This window comes from Mustela erminea, chromosome 7 (assembly GCF_009829155.1).
Source record: "Mustela erminea isolate mMusErm1 chromosome 7, mMusErm1.Pri, whole genome shotgun sequence".
Taxonomy (NCBI): domain Eukaryota; kingdom Metazoa; phylum Chordata; class Mammalia; order Carnivora; family Mustelidae; genus Mustela; species Mustela erminea.
Window position 1 is genome coordinate 8,382,876 of NC_045620.1, and position 19,819 is coordinate 8,402,694.

Below are 19,819 nucleotides of genomic sequence, written 5' to 3' on the forward strand. Positions count from 1 at the left end.
TGCCTCTGGGGAAGGGGAGCCAGATTGGAGAAAGAGAACCAGGGGGCCTGGTTATTATTATTATTGTTATTATTACTTTTCCCCCAACATCCTTCCTGGGAACCTTCATAGAGATTTTCCTTTCCCTCTCCTGCACTTCCAGGAGAATGGTTGAGAGGATTCTCCCATGAAAACAAGCAAAGAGACAACAGGACACAATTTTGATAAAAGAAGAAGTTTCTGGGATCCCTGTCGCTGAAATGCTTTCCTCCTTCACCCAGGGGTCTAGGGCAGGGGCAGAACCAAACAGGTACAGTGCCCGCCGAGGGAACACGCAGGGCTGAGTGGGGAAGGTGTCACACTGGAGAAGCATCCTGTGTTGAGGGACAGAGCCGATGCAGACTTTCTTTTTCTGTTGCCCAAGCTCTGTGTTTAGAACAGGGCATGAAGGATGGCACGTGATGAAATGAGCACTGGGTGTTACATGCAACCGATGAATCATTAAATTCTACCCCCAAAATTAATAATACAGTATATGTTACCTAAACTGACTTTAAATTAAAAATTAAAAAAAAAAAAAAAAACAACCATTGTCTGAATACCGCTCTTCGCCTACACGGTGTACACCTCCGTCCTGGGGTGGGGGGTAGCTCAGCCCCCGTGTGCATCAACCCCATCAGGGGCTCAGTGCAGCGCAGGGCGTGGGGGCCCACACTCGGGTTTCTGAGGCAGCTGGTCTCTGGGGAGGCCAAGGGTTGGCTTTTGAACAGAATACCGGTGGTGCTGATGCTGCTCATTCGGAAACGCACTTTGGGAACCACTGGCCCACACATGGCCACCTCTCAGCTGGGCTGTCCTGCAGCCTCCCAACTGGTCTCCCGGGGTCTACCCTACCCACTCAGAGTCTATCTTCCCACTGGGGGCCACCGCTCGTTCAGGCCTCCTGGCTCCCCCTGGGTCCCAGAAAGAACCAAGTGCCTCATTCCTGTCTGCTTTTCCAGCACAGTGACCCCTGGAGTCCAAGAGAGCATTCGTGTCTTTCACTGGCTTCTTGCTGGTAAGTTGCGATCTCCCATCCAAGCTGCTCTATTAAATTTTCTTAATCACACCGCCTTATAGTTCCAGCTTCTCCCATAGCTTTTTTTAAAAAAAAAATTATTATTTTATTATTTTTTTAAGCTGTATTGCCTTTCCCTACCTACTATATTTGTACATTTTCTAAAGACCTATGTAACCTACGCCCATGAACCCAGCCTCATTCAACACAAATATGAGTGCGTCCCAAATCCGCGTGTACACTTGGTAACTCTAGCCAAAGGGAAGCGTGTTCTAATGCAGTAACAATTCATAACAAGCCTTTCTCCTTCTCTGACCCAATTTGCCAGAAACCCTGGCATCTTTTCTTCTTAGCTGTGGAGCTTAAGGACTCCATCCCTCACAAAGTATTTTATGTCGAGACCAGGCACATGGCGAGAAGGGCTGGGGACGGAGCCCTCCATACTTCAGACGAATCCCAGACAGATGTCAGATAAACATATTTGAATAAACCAAATGTCACTTTTCTCTTTAATCGCTGGCTTCAGAGGAGCTGAGACTTTTCTGGACCTTATCAATGCGCTGTCATCTTTGATTCTCCCGTCATATTTCAGGCACATTTTTTTTTTTTTAAAGTGTCAAGATGATGGGGAGGGCCAGGAGGGAGAGAGTAGAAAGGATTACAAGTTTAGGTGCAAATAAAGCGTAAGCCCCTCCAGAAGTTTTGGTCAGTGTGATGTGGGAACACCGACTGGTTCTGATTTTTCTCCTGGATAATAGATCAGATCGGACTCCTGGGGATTTCTCAGGATACAGTAACGACAATCATGTTTCTTTCTCTTTACTGTCATATGGAGTCACTCTTAACTTTAAAGGTGTCATATTTCATGTCATTTTTATATTTAAAAAGTGTGTGTATCACCACAAAGGACTGCACTCTGGTTTTGGTACCATCTGATCATCACGCAAGATGTTAACACAGAGGGAAGCTGGATGTAAGTGCACGGAACTTCTCTTTGCAAACGTTCTTTGTAACTTCCGGTGGGTTTATAATGATTTCAAACTAAAAAGTAAAAAAAAAAAAAAAAAAAAAAATTGTGTATGAGACTATGTATAAGCATAAATGTGAAGAGACAAAAAGTGTAGATCAGGGCTAGCAAACTTATGGTGTAAAGGGCCAGGTATTAAATAATAAATATTTCAGGCTTTGCAGACCACATAGTCTTTGTTCTGCTCTGCCCCTAATTCATAAAGTTAGCCACAGATAATATGGAAACAGATGGGCAGGGTAGTATCCAATTAAACTTTATTTAAAAAAAAAAAAAAAGGAATTTGGCTTCGGGCTCAGTTTGTTAACCCCTGGCCTAGACTTTGTGTGCTACACATTGATGTCTACCAAAGTGTTAGGAATATGCACTGACATTTTCTTTCTCTCCCCCCACCTCCTTTGTGGTCTACCTGAAAGCTTTCGTTTCCTGTTCGTGGATATTTAATATTTCTATCATTAAAAAATAAGGTTCGGGTGCCTGGGTGGCTCAGTGGGTTAAGCCGCTGCCTTCAGCTCAGGTCATGATCTCAGGGTCCTGGGATCGAGTCCCGCATCGGGCTCTCTGCTCAGCAGGGAGCCTGCTTCCTCCTCTCTCTCTGCCTGCCTCTCTGCCTACTTGTGATCTCTGTCTGTCAAATAAATAAATAAAAATCTTTAAAAAAAAATAAGGTTCTTGCTGGTGTTGGTGATTTCTTGGTTTGTATTTATTTATTAATTTATTAATTTATTAAATTGATTTATTTATTTTCAGAAAAAACAATATTCATTATTTTTTCACCACACCCAGTGCTCCATGCAATCTGCGCCCTCTATAATACCCACCACCTGGTACCCCAACCTCCCACCAAAAGATATGGAGCACCACCTAGACTATCATATGGGATCTGGCATCTTTGTCTCTCTTTCTCCCAATAACCATGATCCGTATAGTTAGTCTGGATGCAGAAGCCTTGTTTACAACTAAACCCGGGATTATCTGGTAATAACTCCAATGTGGTTATGTTCCTCGGGGCCAGCAAAAGCCAGAGCTATGACACTGATGTTGATATGGGTGACCAGAGGGAGAGAGGAAGCAGGGTTTTCCAGGGTTAAACGCGGTTATAAATGACTTTCAGGGTTCCATCACAGACGCATGGGCCCTCAGTCTGCATGCAACCACCGCCCCCACACTTCCTGCTTCGTCGGAAGCCAAGGAGAAGAGAGGCTTTTTTATTCTTTAACTTTTACTGTAAGTGAATTTTGCAATTAACAGGGCACGATCGAGGTGCTTCCTGAGATTCTGAGTTGGGGACCAAGAATTGAAATTTATCATGCTGGATCGCTGCCGTAAGCCCGGCTCCAGACAAAACAGTCTCGACAGACAGTTGTCTCTCCGGTTTTTAAAGTTCAACAGGAAAGGAGACAGAAGTTGAAGTTCTTTGGCAAATGCATTCCAGGGAGGGGAAACATTCCTGTTTTATATTAAGCTTAAAACCTTTCTGATGGCAATAGTCAGACCTTGAATTTATGGTAGAACCTGACTTTCTAGTAGAAATGATTCTTGGCCAAAGTCCTGAAGCTTAACATTTTATGGAAATTATCAATAATAGTGTATTTAATTGCTAATTCAACTAACTATTCATACCCTGTCACCGGTGGATATAAAACTTCTGAGGTCCATAGCAAGCCGACTACGGAGCTGTGGCTTTGAAGTATGCAATTTGCTTTATTGATATTCCACCTCTAGCCACACAAAGATTTAAGGTGACATAAAATGGAAATAAATAATAAAGCTAATTAAAGGAGGAGAAAGCAAATACCTTAATGATAAGAATTAAAATAGTTTCTGTGATTAACCATCCAGTCTGGATATGAGCTTCCTGGCAACCAAAGCAAAAAAAAAAAAAAAAAAAAAAAAAACAAAAACCAATGCAAAAAAACCCCCCAAACTCCAAAACCAAAAGAAACTAATGCAAAAACAAAACAAAACAAAACAAAAACAACAACAAAACCAATGCGAGAAAAGGGGCAATACAGCATTCAATCTTCTTATGAGCGAAATAGAAAGCTGCCATTTCCTCTATCGAAGTAGAAAAGAAATGCGTCACCAGAGATTCTCCATGGAGAATATCAATTATCAATGGCTTGTCAATAATCAATCATTTACATCGTGTCTGACCTATTCCCATGGACCACCTTCTCTCTCATCAACAGAGCAAAAAGGTTCACGTTCCCATGTCCCCCTCAGGGGAGCTGCAGAGAAACAAGGCGTCCAAATTGCAAACGGCAAGTCTGTAAAGCTCAGATCCAAACTACTTACAAACGGGGTTCGCGCGGCTGTTCCTGCGGATCGTTTACAAGCGGCAGCACAGAGAGGGCGCGCAGCTAGTGTACGGGCGTCCTGGAGGTTTACCTGGATGGACACACATTTTCTCCTCCCGGTCACATGCAAGAGCAGGTTTGGGCTCTGGGGGAGCAGCGCGGACCCGCCGGCGGTGTCTGACTGTGTCCCCAGCACACACCCCATCCCTTTCTCCCGCGGACTTTGGGTCCCTGAACCACCCGGTCCCGGCCTCGCCCTTTGAATTCCCCTCCGCCCCCCTGCTCTCAGGTTCACAAGGCCTTTCGCCCCTGGCGTGCGCGGTTCGCGCCTCCTCGGAGGGTCGGCCGCGGCCGTCCCTCGCGTGGCTGCCCACTCCTCCCGCACAGGTCTCACGGTGATCGTCCTCTCGACACCTGTCGTGCGATGTCCCGGGTCACGAGCCCCTCAGCCTGTGTGGGTGCCTTCAAAGCGTGTTTGTTTGGTCTCGTTTGTTTTCCCTCTTTGTGCTCAGTTACAAGCTAGTCCCGATGTGAGCTGGAGCTTTCTCTCAGTGTTCACTGCCTCAGGACGGTCCTTGGCCGGTAACAAGCACTCAGTGAATATTTATTGTATCAAACAATGAGTCGACAGGCAGTCACAGAGCCCACACGGCATGTCTTGTGGACAAACCTTCACCTAGCAGTGGGAGGCTCTTCCTGATCTCATCCCAGCTGTGGGTTTTGGACCAAAGCCTTTGTTTCCAGTGGGTAATAGAGTCAACGGTTACACACCAGTAATTGCTCAGGAACCTGAGAACATTTTGATGCCTCACAGCCCGTGCCCAGATGTTGGGGCCCTCCTTTAACTGAAGGAGTAATGTGTTACCTCTGTGTTCTGGTTTGATAACTTCTACCCAACAGACTAAGCAAATGGTAGGATGGTCTCAGCTGCCAGGGGCTGCGGACCAGGTGCGATCCGAGAGCAAGGGCTCACAGTCATCTGTGCCCTCGGCCTCACCCTGCCGCACACCGTGTGTGGCTTCAGGCTTCCATGACCTTCTTGGTTTCAAATATTTTCCAGGACATGAACTCATACAGCACAGGAGCTGATTTTCATCTGGCAAATCTGATCATGATCGTTGTAGACCTGTTTCCTCTTGCAGTTTGCAAGGCACACGGCACGAGATTTTTCCAGATCCCGAATTTGTGAACCCAGGCGTGCCATGATATAGGCTCGTGGGATTCTCCTAATTCTTATTTTCTTTGGGAGTCACACGTTTTGTGTAAATACTTTTATACAACGAAATATTTCAGCCCTTACAAGTCATGTTTGCTCTGAAAACTTGATGGCACTTCTCCACAATGGAACGTGGTCATAATACCACTTAGCGCTATGGTGCGCACGACGGCGAGTGAAGGAAGGCAAAGTCTCATCGAGGGTGGATGCTGGGTGGTCGGCCGGGGGCACTTACTGGCTATTGACTCGGTGTTTCTCATTAGCATTGCAACACAAATCAAATTTATGCCACAGCAAAAAGATACGTTACCACATCTCTATCATGCGGGTTGCTGAGGAATCAATGGTTGAAATTACAAACAAATCCACAAATACTGGCATCCCAGCTGCTGACAAGCAGGGTTATCCGTCTGTTTAGTCCATGGAGCTGTGAGCTCATTCAGAATAGAAGTCCCTGTCAAAGTCTTTCTTTCTTTCCTTTTTTTTTTTTTTGTTTTTTTTTTTTTTGTTTTTAAAGATTTATTTACTTGTTTTAGAGAAAGGATGGAGAAGGGCTGAAGAAGAGGGAGAGGGAAGCTCAAGCAGACTCGGCATTGAGTACAGAGCCCGATGTGGGGTTTGATGTCGCGACCCTGTGAACCAAAACCAGAAGGTGGACTCTTGCCCGGCTGAGCCACCCAGGCACCCCAGTCTTTCTCTCCTTAGTCCCCGACACAAAGAAGGCAATTGCTCTGTATTGGCTGGCTTGAGTGGATGGAATCTTACACACAGTGGTGCTCCCAGTACTGCCTGAAATTCCACCGTTAGCCCCACACTCCTTCCTTCCTTGCTCGTTCCCAAAGAAGCAACCTGAGAACAGGGAGGCACTAGGGAGACGCCCGCGGGGCGTTTCTCTAAGACACCGTGGCTGCCGTTCCTAGGTATCGCGAGTCCTTCGTTCTTTTTCCTCTCCTATTGCCACGGGTACAAAAATAGTCACACAGTTGAAAACAAACAACAAGCAAAACAGTCCCCCCACCTTTCCCAGGCACCTCATTTGCCTGAGTCAGATGTTGGGTGGCTCTTGGGGCGAGCTTCCGGAAGGCCGACCTCCCAGCAGGCATAGCGGTGCGGCCCTCCCTGCTCTCCCTGGCCCGCCTGAGTGGGCCTGAGAGTCCTTCCACTGGGGGCAGTGGTGCCCCCACACGAGGGCCATTGGCTCTCCCTGGGCCTGCTTCAGAGTCCCTACAGCTTCCCCTTCAGGGCCCCCAACCCAGCCCTGTCTTGTCCTCACCTTTCTCTTTACTAATGACTTTACCCCCTTAGATCAAGGCTCAGGGAAAGCCATTAAAACTCTCAAGTCCCAACAAACTCTTGCCTCAGAGATGTGAGGAGAAGGCAGGCAGGTTGCACAGAACGCCCCCGAGACCATGAATGTCCGGCGGGAGCTCTCGGCTTGGGGGAACGATAATGGGCACAAGCGTTAAAAACCTCCCAACGAAACACGGAAACTTAAAATGCTTCCGGTGGAAAAACACAGATTTTCACTTTGCAGACTTTGTGCTCATCGTGCGGTTTAACCAAGACCCGCACCGGTGCTGGATGAGTCCGTGCGTGCCCCTAGGCAAGACCCTCTCCCAAGAACTAGGCCTCAGAAACCGCCAGATTCATGCGGTTTGCTGTGGCTGGAGCCGCACTGCCTCTGCTTCTCCACTGACAAATTTGGCCGTTGGTGGGCTCCTGCATTCAGCCAGCCGTCCGCGGTCCAGCCCCAGACTGGCCGCCCGACACAGGGCTGAGCCCCGGGTTCCCAGGCCCGGCTCCCAGGCGCTCTCCGTGGAGCAGACCGGCAAACCACGAGCAGCTCCCTTGAACTCGCATCCCCGCACCCCGGAACCTGTTTGTGTGCGTGAAAGCATCTCCCAGGAAGGTCTGAGTTGAAAGGCAACCGTTTCACGTGGAGGGGTGGCGTGAGCGTGGTTAGGGACGGTCCTCGAGGGGTAGAGGAAGGCACTAGGAAGCGTTGCAAGCGCGCTCTGGTGGACAGTGGACTGAGCAGAGCTCAAGGTCGAGAGGTAAGGTCCAGGCTGAGACTCAGAGCCCAGACTACACCCCCCAGCCCTTCACACCTGCTGCCCAGCATGTACTCAGATCAGCAGGTTTTAAAGGGTCTGATCAGGCGGATGTGAGATAAATGGGGGTGGCTTGGATAGGAAGGAAGGAGTCCTTTCACTGCCATTGCCGGGCCCCGTATATCTATAACCAGTCAAGCCTGTAGCCTTTGACCATGCCATTCATTTGGTTCTTTATTTACTCATGAAACAAACATTCCCCGGGTACTTCTATAGCTCTCTTCTGGTGGACTTCAGGGACTCAGGCTAAGACGAGACCTCAGTGTCACTTTGTGAACCTAGGAAGGCCATTTTGTAAGAGTCACCTGGAATCCTATCGTGATAGCGATTCCGCAGTTCTCCACAGCTCGGGAGAGTGTCCCAGCCCAACACGTGCCTTAAGGTGCCAAGAACACACCTGGAGTCCCAGTCCTGACACTGCAGACAGACCTAGAAAGAATTATTCCCCTATCCAAGGTCTTCTCTCCAGATCAAGTTGACCAACATGTCCTGGATCGTCCGGAACTTCCCTGGTTTTAACCTGGGAATCTGGCATCTTGGAAACCGCATTTGTCCTGGGCAGCCTGGGGAGGTGGTCACCTGCTATCTAGGCAAAGCTGTGGAGGGCTGGGCCTCTACTCTCACAACCCCCAAGATACTTGTTGCCATGGTCACCAAACACCCAGGCTTCAGTGAGACAGGCAGAGGGAGCTTTCATTTCTATAGGCAGCTCCTGATTGCTTAGTAGAGTGGCTGTTAGCCTTCTTTCTTTCTTTTTTTTTTAAAGATTTTATTTATTTGTCAGGGAGACAGAGAGAGAGAGAGAGCGAGCATACAAACAGGGGGAGCTACAGGCAGAGAGAGAGGGAGAAGCAGGCTCCCCACCAAGCAAGGATCCTGATGCAGGACTCAATCCCAGGACCCCGGGATCATGACCTGAGTCGAAGTCAGACATTTAACCAAGTGAGCCACCCAGGGACCACGGCTGTTAGTCCTGTTGCCAAGAAAATTGCTTTATTCTGGATTCTGGGTCTGAGAAGAGCCCAGCCTTGGAAGATAAGGAGGAACGGAACCTCGGTGCCTCTTTCACAGGCTCGAGGGGAGGCAGGAGGGCAGCAAAGGCCAGCCAGTGACCCCCAGAAGTGCAGCTAGAGGGGGACCCCCGAAGAGCTGGGTTCAAGCATTTTACTTATACATAAAACCACTGCCATATATTTTGCGACACTAGACGCTATTTCTAATCTCCCATAAAATTGGCAAGGTAGGATAAAAAATCTGATTCACAGAGAAGCGAACAGCCCCAGAGAGGTTATCTTTCTGCCTAAGGTTGCTCAGCGAAGATCAGCAAGGCCTCAGCCTCCACAGACCCGAAGTCCAAGCTCTTCCCACGACATACTGCTCCGACCTTTCACTACCTGCATTGGCTTAAGGTGAGTTGGTTAATGACAAACACGGGTGTATGGCAGCCCTCTTGTCTAACGCTCTTATCTACCTGCACTACAAGAGGGCGAAACTGTGAGCAGAAGTCACAACTTGTGGCTTGTCTACCAGATCCAGCTCCCAGGACCACACGTGAAAATCACGCTTCCTCTTTTCTTCCACGCCCACAAGATCCAACATCCCCGGTCCACATTCTCCCAAGGCAACAACGCCCAGAAGTGAGTAGCACCAGTCCCGTTAGCTGAGGCGTGGGCAGGCCAGCTTGATCCCTCCCTAGATAAGCCCCTGGCTCAGTTCATCACCTGCAGGAATTTCTGCAAAGAATCTCTCAAATGGAGGCCAGCATTCTTGAGCTCAGAAAGAACCACTCATACAGGAGCTCCCAGATTTGGGCATAGAATGGACAGACCAGTGACATTTCCAGGAAAAAGAAAGAAAGAAAGAAAGAAAGAAAGCAAGCAAGCAAGCAAGCAAGCAAGCAAGCAAACTGTGTAAGTGACCAGATTTTTAAGTTGCTGTGTGTGGACACACAAAACGAGGAAGGAGTTACTATGACTATGGTGTAATAAAAAGAGAAGACATTTAAATTTTCCCAAAGTAAGAAGGATCAAATCTTTCTACAGAAACCCTGTTGCCTACAGAGTGATGGTATCTAGTGTCTGTTCCACAAATATCGTTGAATGAATTTCAGATAAAAAAAAAAAAGAGCCCTTTAAATAAACTTAATTTTGTGAAAATTCCATTTATATTGGGACTTCTATTCTTGACTTTTCTAGAAAAAAGTTATTCGGAACCAGAATCAATCTAACAACGGCTTCTCGAGGACCTGCGGCTGAAACCTCTTCATCGCTCACTCTGAGTAGGCACAGGGACCAGAAAGGGTCATTAACCTGCCCAAAGACACACAGTTCGTTGTAAACAGGTGTCTTGACCCATAGGTCCCTGAACACCCCCTGCTTCAATCTTGCCTGAGATGGGATGGAATACAGGGGAAGAGGCATATTTTACATGATACATGGATAAGACGTTTCTTTTACTTTTTCTGTCAAGGTCAAAGGTGAGTTTTGTGTGATGAATGCAAACACCTCCCTAACACTTCTCACCTCCCCTTTCTGCAAAGGCAGAGCAGGACGTGGGCTCAGAGCCTTCGATCAGCAACATGTCTAGCAAGGATTTCGATGCCATAGTTTTGTTGCTGTTACATTTTCATTGTTATAGTGAGCCTCTATTTATGACAAGCAAAACTGGCTTTTCGTATACGGTGGGGGTTTTAGAAAGTGCTCATTCTATTTAGGTAAAAACGGTGAGTCCATGCAAAGGAGAAACCTGATGTAAATCATGGCAGGAAAATAGTGCTGAGAGGCAAGAGATCCTGATGGTGGGAAGTCCTGGGGTTGCAGGCAGGGTCTGGGGCTCAGATCCAGCTCCCAGTTGTGTGACTGTGGGCAAGTTACTTAGCCTCTCTGTGTCTCCATTTCAGAGCTACTATGATGACTGAGAGAGGTAAGAAGTAAAAAGCACTTGGAACAAAGCCTGACCCATTGTCAGTAGTTTGTAAAGGTTAGGTATGAGGCTGGTGGCGGCTATGGTGATGAGGGCATCCCATCTGGGGCAGCGACCCTACTTCCTCCCCTTCTCTCTGCCCGTGAGCATCTCTGCACCTGGCCGGTTCTCTGGGTGGCATGTGTACAGAAGCCGGGGACTGGTTTGCTGTCTCTCCTTGCTTCCTCTGTGGATTAGTCATTACGACAGGACAACTGTTCTGGCTGTGAGTGATCCTGGCTGTGCTCCACAAGCGACCAACAGCCACGGCCGAAGGGAAGGCGTCTTTCTCTCCTGGAATATAAATTCTGCAAGGGCAGCCCTTTCCCCAAACAACTCCCCAGATGTGGGGGGAGCGGGCTGGTTGGTGCTGGTGGGCTCCAGGTTGCTCTGTGGGTGGGTCTGCGAGAAGCGGCAGGGAGGGACTCTCAGGAGGGTTCCCACGAACGGTTAGGCCGATGGCCCAGAGCAGGAGGCTGAGACGTCTCTCAAAGAAGGGAAAGCAAATGCAAAAAGTAAGCTGCATCTAGTATGCGAAGGTTTCCAAGGAAGGAGAAACATTTTGCATCCAGGCCCTACTGTATCGTAATTATCTGTGTGTCTGGATTGTGACATGCTTGAGGACAAGCACGGGTCTTATTAACAGGGATAACAGCCCCGTTTATTAGCGCTGGCTCTGCCCCGGGCTTTGGGTAAGCCCATTGTATCCATTCTCTTTTAGGAGTTTTGTCCTGTGTTTCAGAGGCAGAAACAGGTGCAGAGAAGCCCAACATCCCCAAGTACGAAAGGAGAGGAGTCCCCGTGCCCTGTGGCCGGTCTCTCCGTCTTGTTCGCTCCCTGCCCCAGGCTTTTTCGCTCATGAAACTCCAGCCGCTCCCCTGTCTCCTGCTTGGGGCCTTGGCCCCTTGTGTTCCTTTTCCCCAGAACGCCCAGTGTCACTGCTCAGAGGGCCTTCCTGGATCACACTGGCACTCACAGCGGTCCCCTGTCCCAACCCCGACCTCTCCCTATCCCGTGACAGCACAACGGGGCCGTCGGACTGTGGAGCCAGGCGCCTGTGCTCCAGATCCCCATTCTGACTCTTGTTGTAACGCCCCATGACTCAGTTTCCTCATCCGTAAAATGGGAGTGGCATTGTAACGTATCTTGCAGGTTTCTTGTGAGTTCTCAATGTTGTAGTTAACGTGTCGATTACGTACCTAAAACAATGCCCGGCACACGGTGAGGACTACATCAACCTTACTATTTATTTCTTGTCTTTTTCTACTGAAATAGGGTTTCTACAAGACCAGCACTGTGTTTGGTCCTTCACACCTGTATCCAGGACTCCGTAAATATTAGGGGAATGTATTGAGTGAGTGAGTGAGCGAGTGAATGTTGTCCCAAGCCGATGTTCTCACCAGCGGTGCCAAGCTGCTCCGAGCCTCCCGCTTCTGTCCCATGCCAAGCCTGGTGCCCAGCCCAGGGGGGCAGAATTGAGGCCTGAAGTTCCTCCTTCCTCCTTCCTCTCCCAGGGAAGCCCTGCCCAGCATCCCTGCTCAGGAGGCCAGCCGTGTCTACTCTGCTTCCACCCGGCAGGTCCTGTGCCCCGTGGGTGCTAGGCTCTCTCACCCCATCCTGGGAGACTTTATGACCCATGGCTGCCCCTCAGAGCATCACAAAGGACAAACAACTGTCTCCATTGCCGGGCCCCGAGCAGCACCGACAGAAGGCAGTAGAGGGAGGCTTTGGTGCCTTCTGAATAACCTTGAAGGTGGTCACAGGTTGAATTCTAGAAGGTTTGTGTGCATTTACGGAGAGGTTTAGCTCTACTGATTTATATTCAGTGCCGATTTCTAGAGAAAGACCCATCCTCTGTTCCTTTTTGCCAGAAGAGTCGTTCTGTCTTTCCTCACTTCCCCAAACTCCCGTGTATCTTTTAAGGCCCAGGGCGAATCTCAGCCCTTCCCTGGAGCCCGGCTGACTTCGGGATTCTTCTATGATTTCACCTCATTTTTCTGCTGCTGGCATTATTCCTCGAGTCCCCTGTTTGACAAATGCTTTCTAACCCCCTGCTACCTGCCAGGCCCTGTGCTTTTAGACTAACGAGACGGACACCTGTGCTACCAAGAAGTCTGGAGGTTGGTGTCTCTCTCCCCACAGACATCCCCAGGGCAGAGACATGTCCCCGTGACATTCCATCTGGCAGAGGGGCTGCCCCAGAGTAGCTGCTGGCCCTGCACAGCAGACGGCCGATTAACCAAATAAGGGAGCGATGCGGAAATCTTTGGCTCTAGAACAGGGCTGCGGGTGCCCAAACAGAGGGCTCTTGACGGGCATTGTCTTTTTTTTTTTTCCCCCTCAAATGATGAAGGTGCCGCTCTCTGTAAGAAAACCAACATTGCTCATCAGGCCTTGTAATACGATTCACTCCGACGCGCTCCCTGTAAAATCTCCGCGTGCTGCCGAAATTTGTATTCTCGCTGCCCTGAAACGCGGCGCTGGACTCCGGGCCTGCATGCTGATGTCACAGGGGACTGCAAAAGTACTTTTTCCTTCTGCTGACTGGCATTTGTGCCTTTTGGGCTTGAGCTTGCTTTCGCAGTGGGGGCGGGGAAGGAAGCCAGGCGCGGTATCTTCTGTTGCAGAAATCTTTATTTGAAGTAGTTTCCAGCCTTTCCCTTGCAGCCCGCATGGGCTGCGTCTGCGGTTGGCAGAGATCAATGCAGTCAATATTTTTGACTGCAGAGCCTTCTATGACTTACACATATTTAAAAGGATAAAACACAATCAACCATTCTCTGCGTGAACTTGACCATTCTAATCCTTATCTTTGATTCTCTGGGATCCTGCAAACAGGCTAAGTCTCCAACCTATATCTCTGCCCAAGATCTGGGAATTCAGACCGGCTGGGACCTGTAGAAACCACGGGCCGGGCCAGAAGGGTTTGTTTCACTCTGGGAAACTGGACTGGAAAACTAGACGGGGCAGCATTTTGGGAATACTGGTGGCCTTTTCCTTGGACCGTTGCCTTTTGCTAAACACCACAGGGCTTTCTTTCACTGTTATTAACCAAATAATGAGCTACCGCTCTCAGGGGGATTCGCCTCTTGAAAGGCACTCCTTGAAGCCAGCATTAAGCCCCAAACACTGGAGCTTTAATGGTGGGATGGCAGGCAGCTCGTTGAAACAGGGCGTTGTTTGAAAAGATAAAAGAAATGATTAATTGTGATGATTTTCACCTGGAGCAGTTTCTCCTTGAATCTGCCATTATGAAAAGGATAATATGAAGCAAAGAGCAGAGATCAGCAAACTTCTTCTGTGAAGGGAAGAGAGTAAATAGTTTGGGCTCTGGGAGCCATCTGGGCTCTTATGCAACTACTTATGTCTGTAATTATAGCATGAAAGCAGCCAAAGAGAATGTGTAAACAAATGGGTGTGGCCGGATGCCAATAAAACTTTATTGAGAGATATGGAAATTTCAATTCCAATTTCTATGTGTGGTGAAATATTGTTCTTTTGTTTGGATTCTTTTAGTTTTTTTTTTTCCAACTGTTTAAAAATGTAAAATTAGGCTTAACTCTGGGGGTCCTGTAGGAAAAGGGGGCAAGCAGGATTGAATTTGCAGGGCATAGCTTGCTGACCTCTATAGTAGAGAATTATGATTAATACTTGACCTTGGGGTTAAGCAGAAATGGATTCAAGTCCTGGCTTGGTCATCTTTTGATAAGTGATGCTTGGCAAGATGCCTAACTTTGCGAGCCTCAGTTTCCCCATCTATAAAGTGGGACAAATGGTAGCACCTACTTCATGGTTATTTGGAGGATCAGTGGAAATAGTACCCATAGTACCCAATAGTACACAGCATAATGTCTGGGACATAGCAAGAACTCAATAAGTTCATGTACCTAACAAATATTTATTGAGCAATTATTACGGGACAGGTAGTATATTTATGACAATTCTTTGTTTCCCTGAGCTTAAAATCCATGAGGCTGATGAAGACTGTTAGTTATTGTTATTATTAATAATGCTTAGGCTTTGCGAAAGAGAAGAGGAAACTGTAAATCTTCCAATAATATAATGTGTTATTGAGTGAATTTTTTTGTTTTCAAAAACAGTTAAATCTCCCATGACCTCCCATTACCTCCTGTGACATCAGGTTCTTTTATAACCATTTGAGGACACTACAATGACAAATAAAACATATTTCCCTCCTCTTGTACCAGTGGTCTCTGGATCATCAGCATCAACATCATTTGGGAACTTGTTAGAAATTCTCATTCTCCAACACCATCCCAGATCTATTGCATCAGAGACCCTGGTGTAAGGTTCCCCCAGTCTGTGTTTTAACAAGCCACCAACTGATTCCAACTCATATGGATTGAAGTTTGAGAATCACTAATTGGTTTAGATAGACTGTAAACTCGTTAGCTTGTTCGAAGTCACAGACCTCCAAAGTGGTAGAGTCAAGATTTGAACAAAGATCTACACAGAACTTTAAATACCAGAACATACTGGGTTCAAGGACAGGGTTATTCATCAGTGGTGAAGGAGTCAGAACTAGAAGAAGAGTGTGTGTGTACAGTATGTGTGCATGCATGCACGTGTGTGAGTGTGTGTGTGTTAGGGACGTCGGCCCCACTGCCCTTCTCCTCCATTGTTTGTTCAGCCTCGAATATATTAAACTTCTAGTACTTCCTGTCTTCTCAATGTGGCATGGGGCCGGGGGGCAGCAGGAATGATCTGGCCCAGCGGGGAGGAATGTTTGATCACTGACACGTTAGGGTCACTAGTGCATGGCGATAACGAGAAGCAGAAGAGCTTTTCATGGCTTTTGTTATTCTTACACAGACAATGTATTTCTTTATGGTCTGTCCCCAGGGAGGGAACACTCCCACTACCCACCTGCCTTGGTAGGCTACTCTGTATTAACCTCTCTGTGTTTCTATGTTTCTCTTCTATAAAATGGGTATTGTAGAAACTCATGGATGATTTTCATGTTTGCCTGTGTTTGGCTGCCCATCCTACCCATGCCCACATGCCATCTGTGGTGGCAGCTGCTGGTTGCTCTCTCCAATATCCACTCTTCCTTTTTCCTTTTAGTAATAAGAGCCATTGAGTTTTAGCCAGGAACATGGCCACCAGGCTGAAGACTACATTACCCAGCCTTCCTTGCAGCTAGGTAGAACCATGGGACAAGGTCTGGCCAATGGGATGTGAGTGAAAGTGGGTGGCACCCTTAAAAGGAATAAGCCTTCTTTCCCTTAATTTCTATCCGTCTTTCCTGCAGACTAGATGCAGATGTAATGGGAGGAGCTGAGCATCCATGTTAGATCATGGAATGAGAGCCATGTGTTGAGGGTGGCAGAGCAGTAACTTATAAAGAACTAGGGACCAACATGGTATAAATCCACCATATTGGTCTTGAGACTGCTTATATTTGACTGTTAAGGTAAGATAGAAGCAGACTCTCTTATTTAGACCTCTGTTTTATGAGGGACTTAAAAAAATAGCAACCAAATTTGTTTCTTAACTAACGTGTCACTTTTTAAGATGAAGTTTGATTGGTGCCTCCATTCTTGTTCTCCTACCCTATCCCAGCACCCCAACAGAATGAGCCTACATCTGTCATACTCTGCACTGGATTATTCAAATGGTAGGGCAAGCATGTGCTTAGGTGACTGGCAAAGTGAGGACCCCAAAAGGTATACATAAGGAAAAAAAAAAAATAACAAAACGAGTACAGTTCAGCTTTGATGAGCCTAGCCAAAATTACATTATCAAAACATCTAGATAGAATTTATTTTCAGCATATGTCCTTGTCCTGTCTTTAAACATAAAATATGATTTTGAAGTGCATTTGGGTGGAAGGAAGGGCATAGAAACATTTTCGGTCATTAGGATATGCTAAAGAGCTTAATGTAACCTGACTGACTATGTCTTCCAAATGACTTCATCACAGCTGTGACTGAATCTCAGGGCAGTCTTCCCTCCTCCTGCCTCCGCTCCCTGTGACACAGGCTGGGGGTCCTGCAGGGCTCTGTCTTCTCCTCTCAATCAGTTCATCTTTCTCGTATACCTATTGTTATGCGTGTCTCTACTCCCAGTCTGTAACGTGGTGCCCAGTGCTTGGCGGATGTTATGGGTACGCTTAAAGCCCCAACCGAGGATTAGCTAGATGGAGATTGGAATTCCTACAGATGCCTCTTTTTGTGGGTGGAAGTGGTTGGAAAGAAGAGATCTTCCTTTCTCGACCTCATTCTAAGGCTCAAAGGGTTTGACTGTTACGCCCAAGGGCTACTGTCGTTTCAATACCATACACATGTCTTCACTGTGGCTCCTATCATTCCAGCCACATTGGACTCCTCTCATTTCCTTGAACCCACCACACCCCATTCTCCTCCAGAAGGCCTTTGTATGTGCTGTTCCTTCTGCCTGAATGCCTCAACTCCCGTCTTCCATGGTTCTTTCACCTAGCGGATACCCATCCAGCTCCAGAGTTCACCTTAAATATCACTGCCTCTGGGAGGCCTCTGTCAACTTCTCCTACTAAGTTAGGTCCTCATGATGTAACACTTGCCCTTTATACTTTTCCCTTGCAGCCTACACTGCGGTTGTAATTGACTAATTATTTCTTTATCATCCATTTTCCATACTAGAATGTCCACTCCAAGAGGGCAAGGCAATGGCTGTCTTATTTGTTGCTTGCATTAGCCTGGCACATAGAATATGCTGAAGAAATCTGTATGAACAAAGGAATGAATGAACATCCAGACAGACAAAAGGAATCTACACAACCCAAGAAGAGAAAGGAACCTATTTTCCTTTGATAAAAAAGCAAGTAGAATATTGGAGTTGGGTAATTTGATTTGTTGGGTGAACACCTTCACAGAATTTGGATAACCACAGAGGCAAGGGCAGCTGTACAGAAAGTTCCAAAGGAGGTAATGCTTCCTTTCACAAGATTTGACTTTGATTCATCGGATCCCAAATCAAAACTCAGAAACTTTGCTGTATGTATCTAAGAGAAAGGTACAGATTTGGAATCCAATCCAAGAGAGTATCCGATTAAAAGTGTGGATTTGTTTTTTATTCCTTTCCCACAGGTAAATTGCTGTTTACCAAACCTGTTCTGCTAAAGGAAATGACTAGGTACATCGAAACTAATTAATACTTTTGACATTGAAGGAAAACCTTTAGGCTCCTAATATACAGTGTGAAGATGGATTCAAGTGTGTAGTAGAGAGTTTCCAGACATGGTTGCTATTAATTCCTTGCCTTTCTATACATGCATGAATCCCACCCATCAAGAGGTAGAGTCTATTTCCCTTGACTTTCCTTGAATTGGGACTTGTTTGGTCAGAAGTGGTGTTGTGTTAATTCTGGGACTGCCTTTAAAGGGCTTAGCAAACTTTGCTTTCTCCCGTAGAGGTCAGTCATGATGCTGTAAAAAACTAGGGCTACATTATGAACCACGAGACCATATAGTCAGAGAGAAGCCAGGTTGAGGGGCATCAAGGCATCAGCTGTGTGAGCAAGGACATCTTGGAACTCTGAGTCCAGTCCAGTGACTCAGTGTAGTCGGAGCTCCCCAAGTATAAACCCCTTTGAGCTTAAGTGCCTAGCAGAACCTTGCCTGAAATCCTGAACCACAGAATCTTGAGAAATAACAAGCCGTTTTTGCTTTGAGCTGCTAAATTTTCAGCTGATTTGTTACATGGCAAGTGATAACTGAAACAACACAGTATTTCAGTTCCTGAGGGCTCCCTTCTCGGACAGCTTCAAGCATACAGAATACGACTGAGAACGGATGAGTAAGAGAATCTGCAGCCCACACACTGCTTCCGGCCGGGATGTGGACGTCCTCACTCAAGACCTCTCATCTCTGTGTTTATGCTCAGTGTTAACATGTTTGTTCATCTCATAGCAGAGTCATAAACAATATAAAATTATGCAAATTGGAATAGGTTTTGTGGTTTTGGAGACAATTTTTGCTTGATCCTCTCACTTTTTGATAGTAGAACAGAGGCCAAGAGAAGTTGAGTAACTTTGTCAGGTTACAAGGTAGAAGAGTGTATTAAAAAATAGAAAATAATCCTGAATTTCTGCATCCAAGGAATGCCTTCCTGTTCCATAGAAAAGACCCATTTAAATGGTTAAGGAACAGAAGGCCTTTTAGGACTGATGAGAACCGCACAGCTTGAAATGGAAAGTTGGTGGACACGATCTCAAAAGCATCACAAACCCCAGTTCCCACCGATGCTGTAGGGACCCAGAGGCATTCCTTCCTCGGAGCCCAGAGCAGCCCAATACTTGAGGTTCACGACTATGACTCTGAGTCAGAAAGCAAAGATTAGATTACGTTTCTCATCTCCTACTTAAGGAGGTAGAGGAGTGTGTAATGCACTCTCACAAATATTCCTACGCAGCATGGTTAAAATAAATACGTGATTTGATGTACAAAGGGAGAAGCTTCAGTTACGTGGAAAGCTCACTTACACGGAACAGTCCACGTCAGACAAATGAGGCATCGCTGCATTTGCAAAGCATTCGGCAAGTATTCCAAGTCTTGGCGAGGCTGAAGGCTTCTACTAAATGAAAAATGAGCTTTACTTGTGTCTAAATCTGAGCTTAAGTGCACTCTCTAAAACCTTCCTGGGAATTTTTTGGACAGGTGTCTCTTTTCAAACAGCATAATATTTGGACATTGCGTTTTAAATATGTGCAGATAAAAATGATATTCCAAATCTGTATTTCAGTTATTACCAGATGGGATAATAGGAGTGAGAGTTCCTGAGAGACAGTCCTTCATGGAAAAGTAACAGAAATAAACCCTAACCTCCTTCTAACCCCGCCTGGAGGTTTGCAGCTACAGGTCTAGAGTGAACGTCCTATTACCCAAAGTCTGAACGGATTCAGTGTGGTCAGAATAACACAAGATCTACTATCTTGTTTCCATGCGGGACAACAATAATTTCCTTTTTAAAAACCTGGGGTTTGAGGGAAAATATAAACAGACTTTGCCACCTGCAGGCCCTTAAGAATGTGAGGCGAGAGGCTCGTTGGCAGAATCCAGCCGCGGACCTGCCTTTTACAGCTGCGCCGTGCCGGCGGGAGTCTCCAATCTGAATTCCTTTACACAGACTGAGGGACTGCCATTTCTTCCTGCTCCATGTTCCTCTCTCT

General features: G+C 46.9%; 1 protein-coding gene across 3 annotated transcripts in view; it reads right to left on the reverse strand.

Moving 5' to 3' along the window:
• Positions 1-19,819, reverse strand: part of TSHZ2 (teashirt zinc finger homeobox 2) — a 177,827-nt gene that overhangs the window by 110,774 nt on the left and 47,234 nt on the right. The window contains exon 2 of one of the 3 annotated variants that reach the window (XM_032350318.1): positions 1,163-2,077. The exons of the other annotated variants lie outside the window; for them this stretch is intronic. The gene's annotated coding sequence lies outside the window, so the exon portion shown is untranslated. Of the gene's footprint in view, positions 1-1,162; positions 2,078-19,819 lie in introns of those variants that run through there. 3 annotated transcript variants of the gene reach the window in all.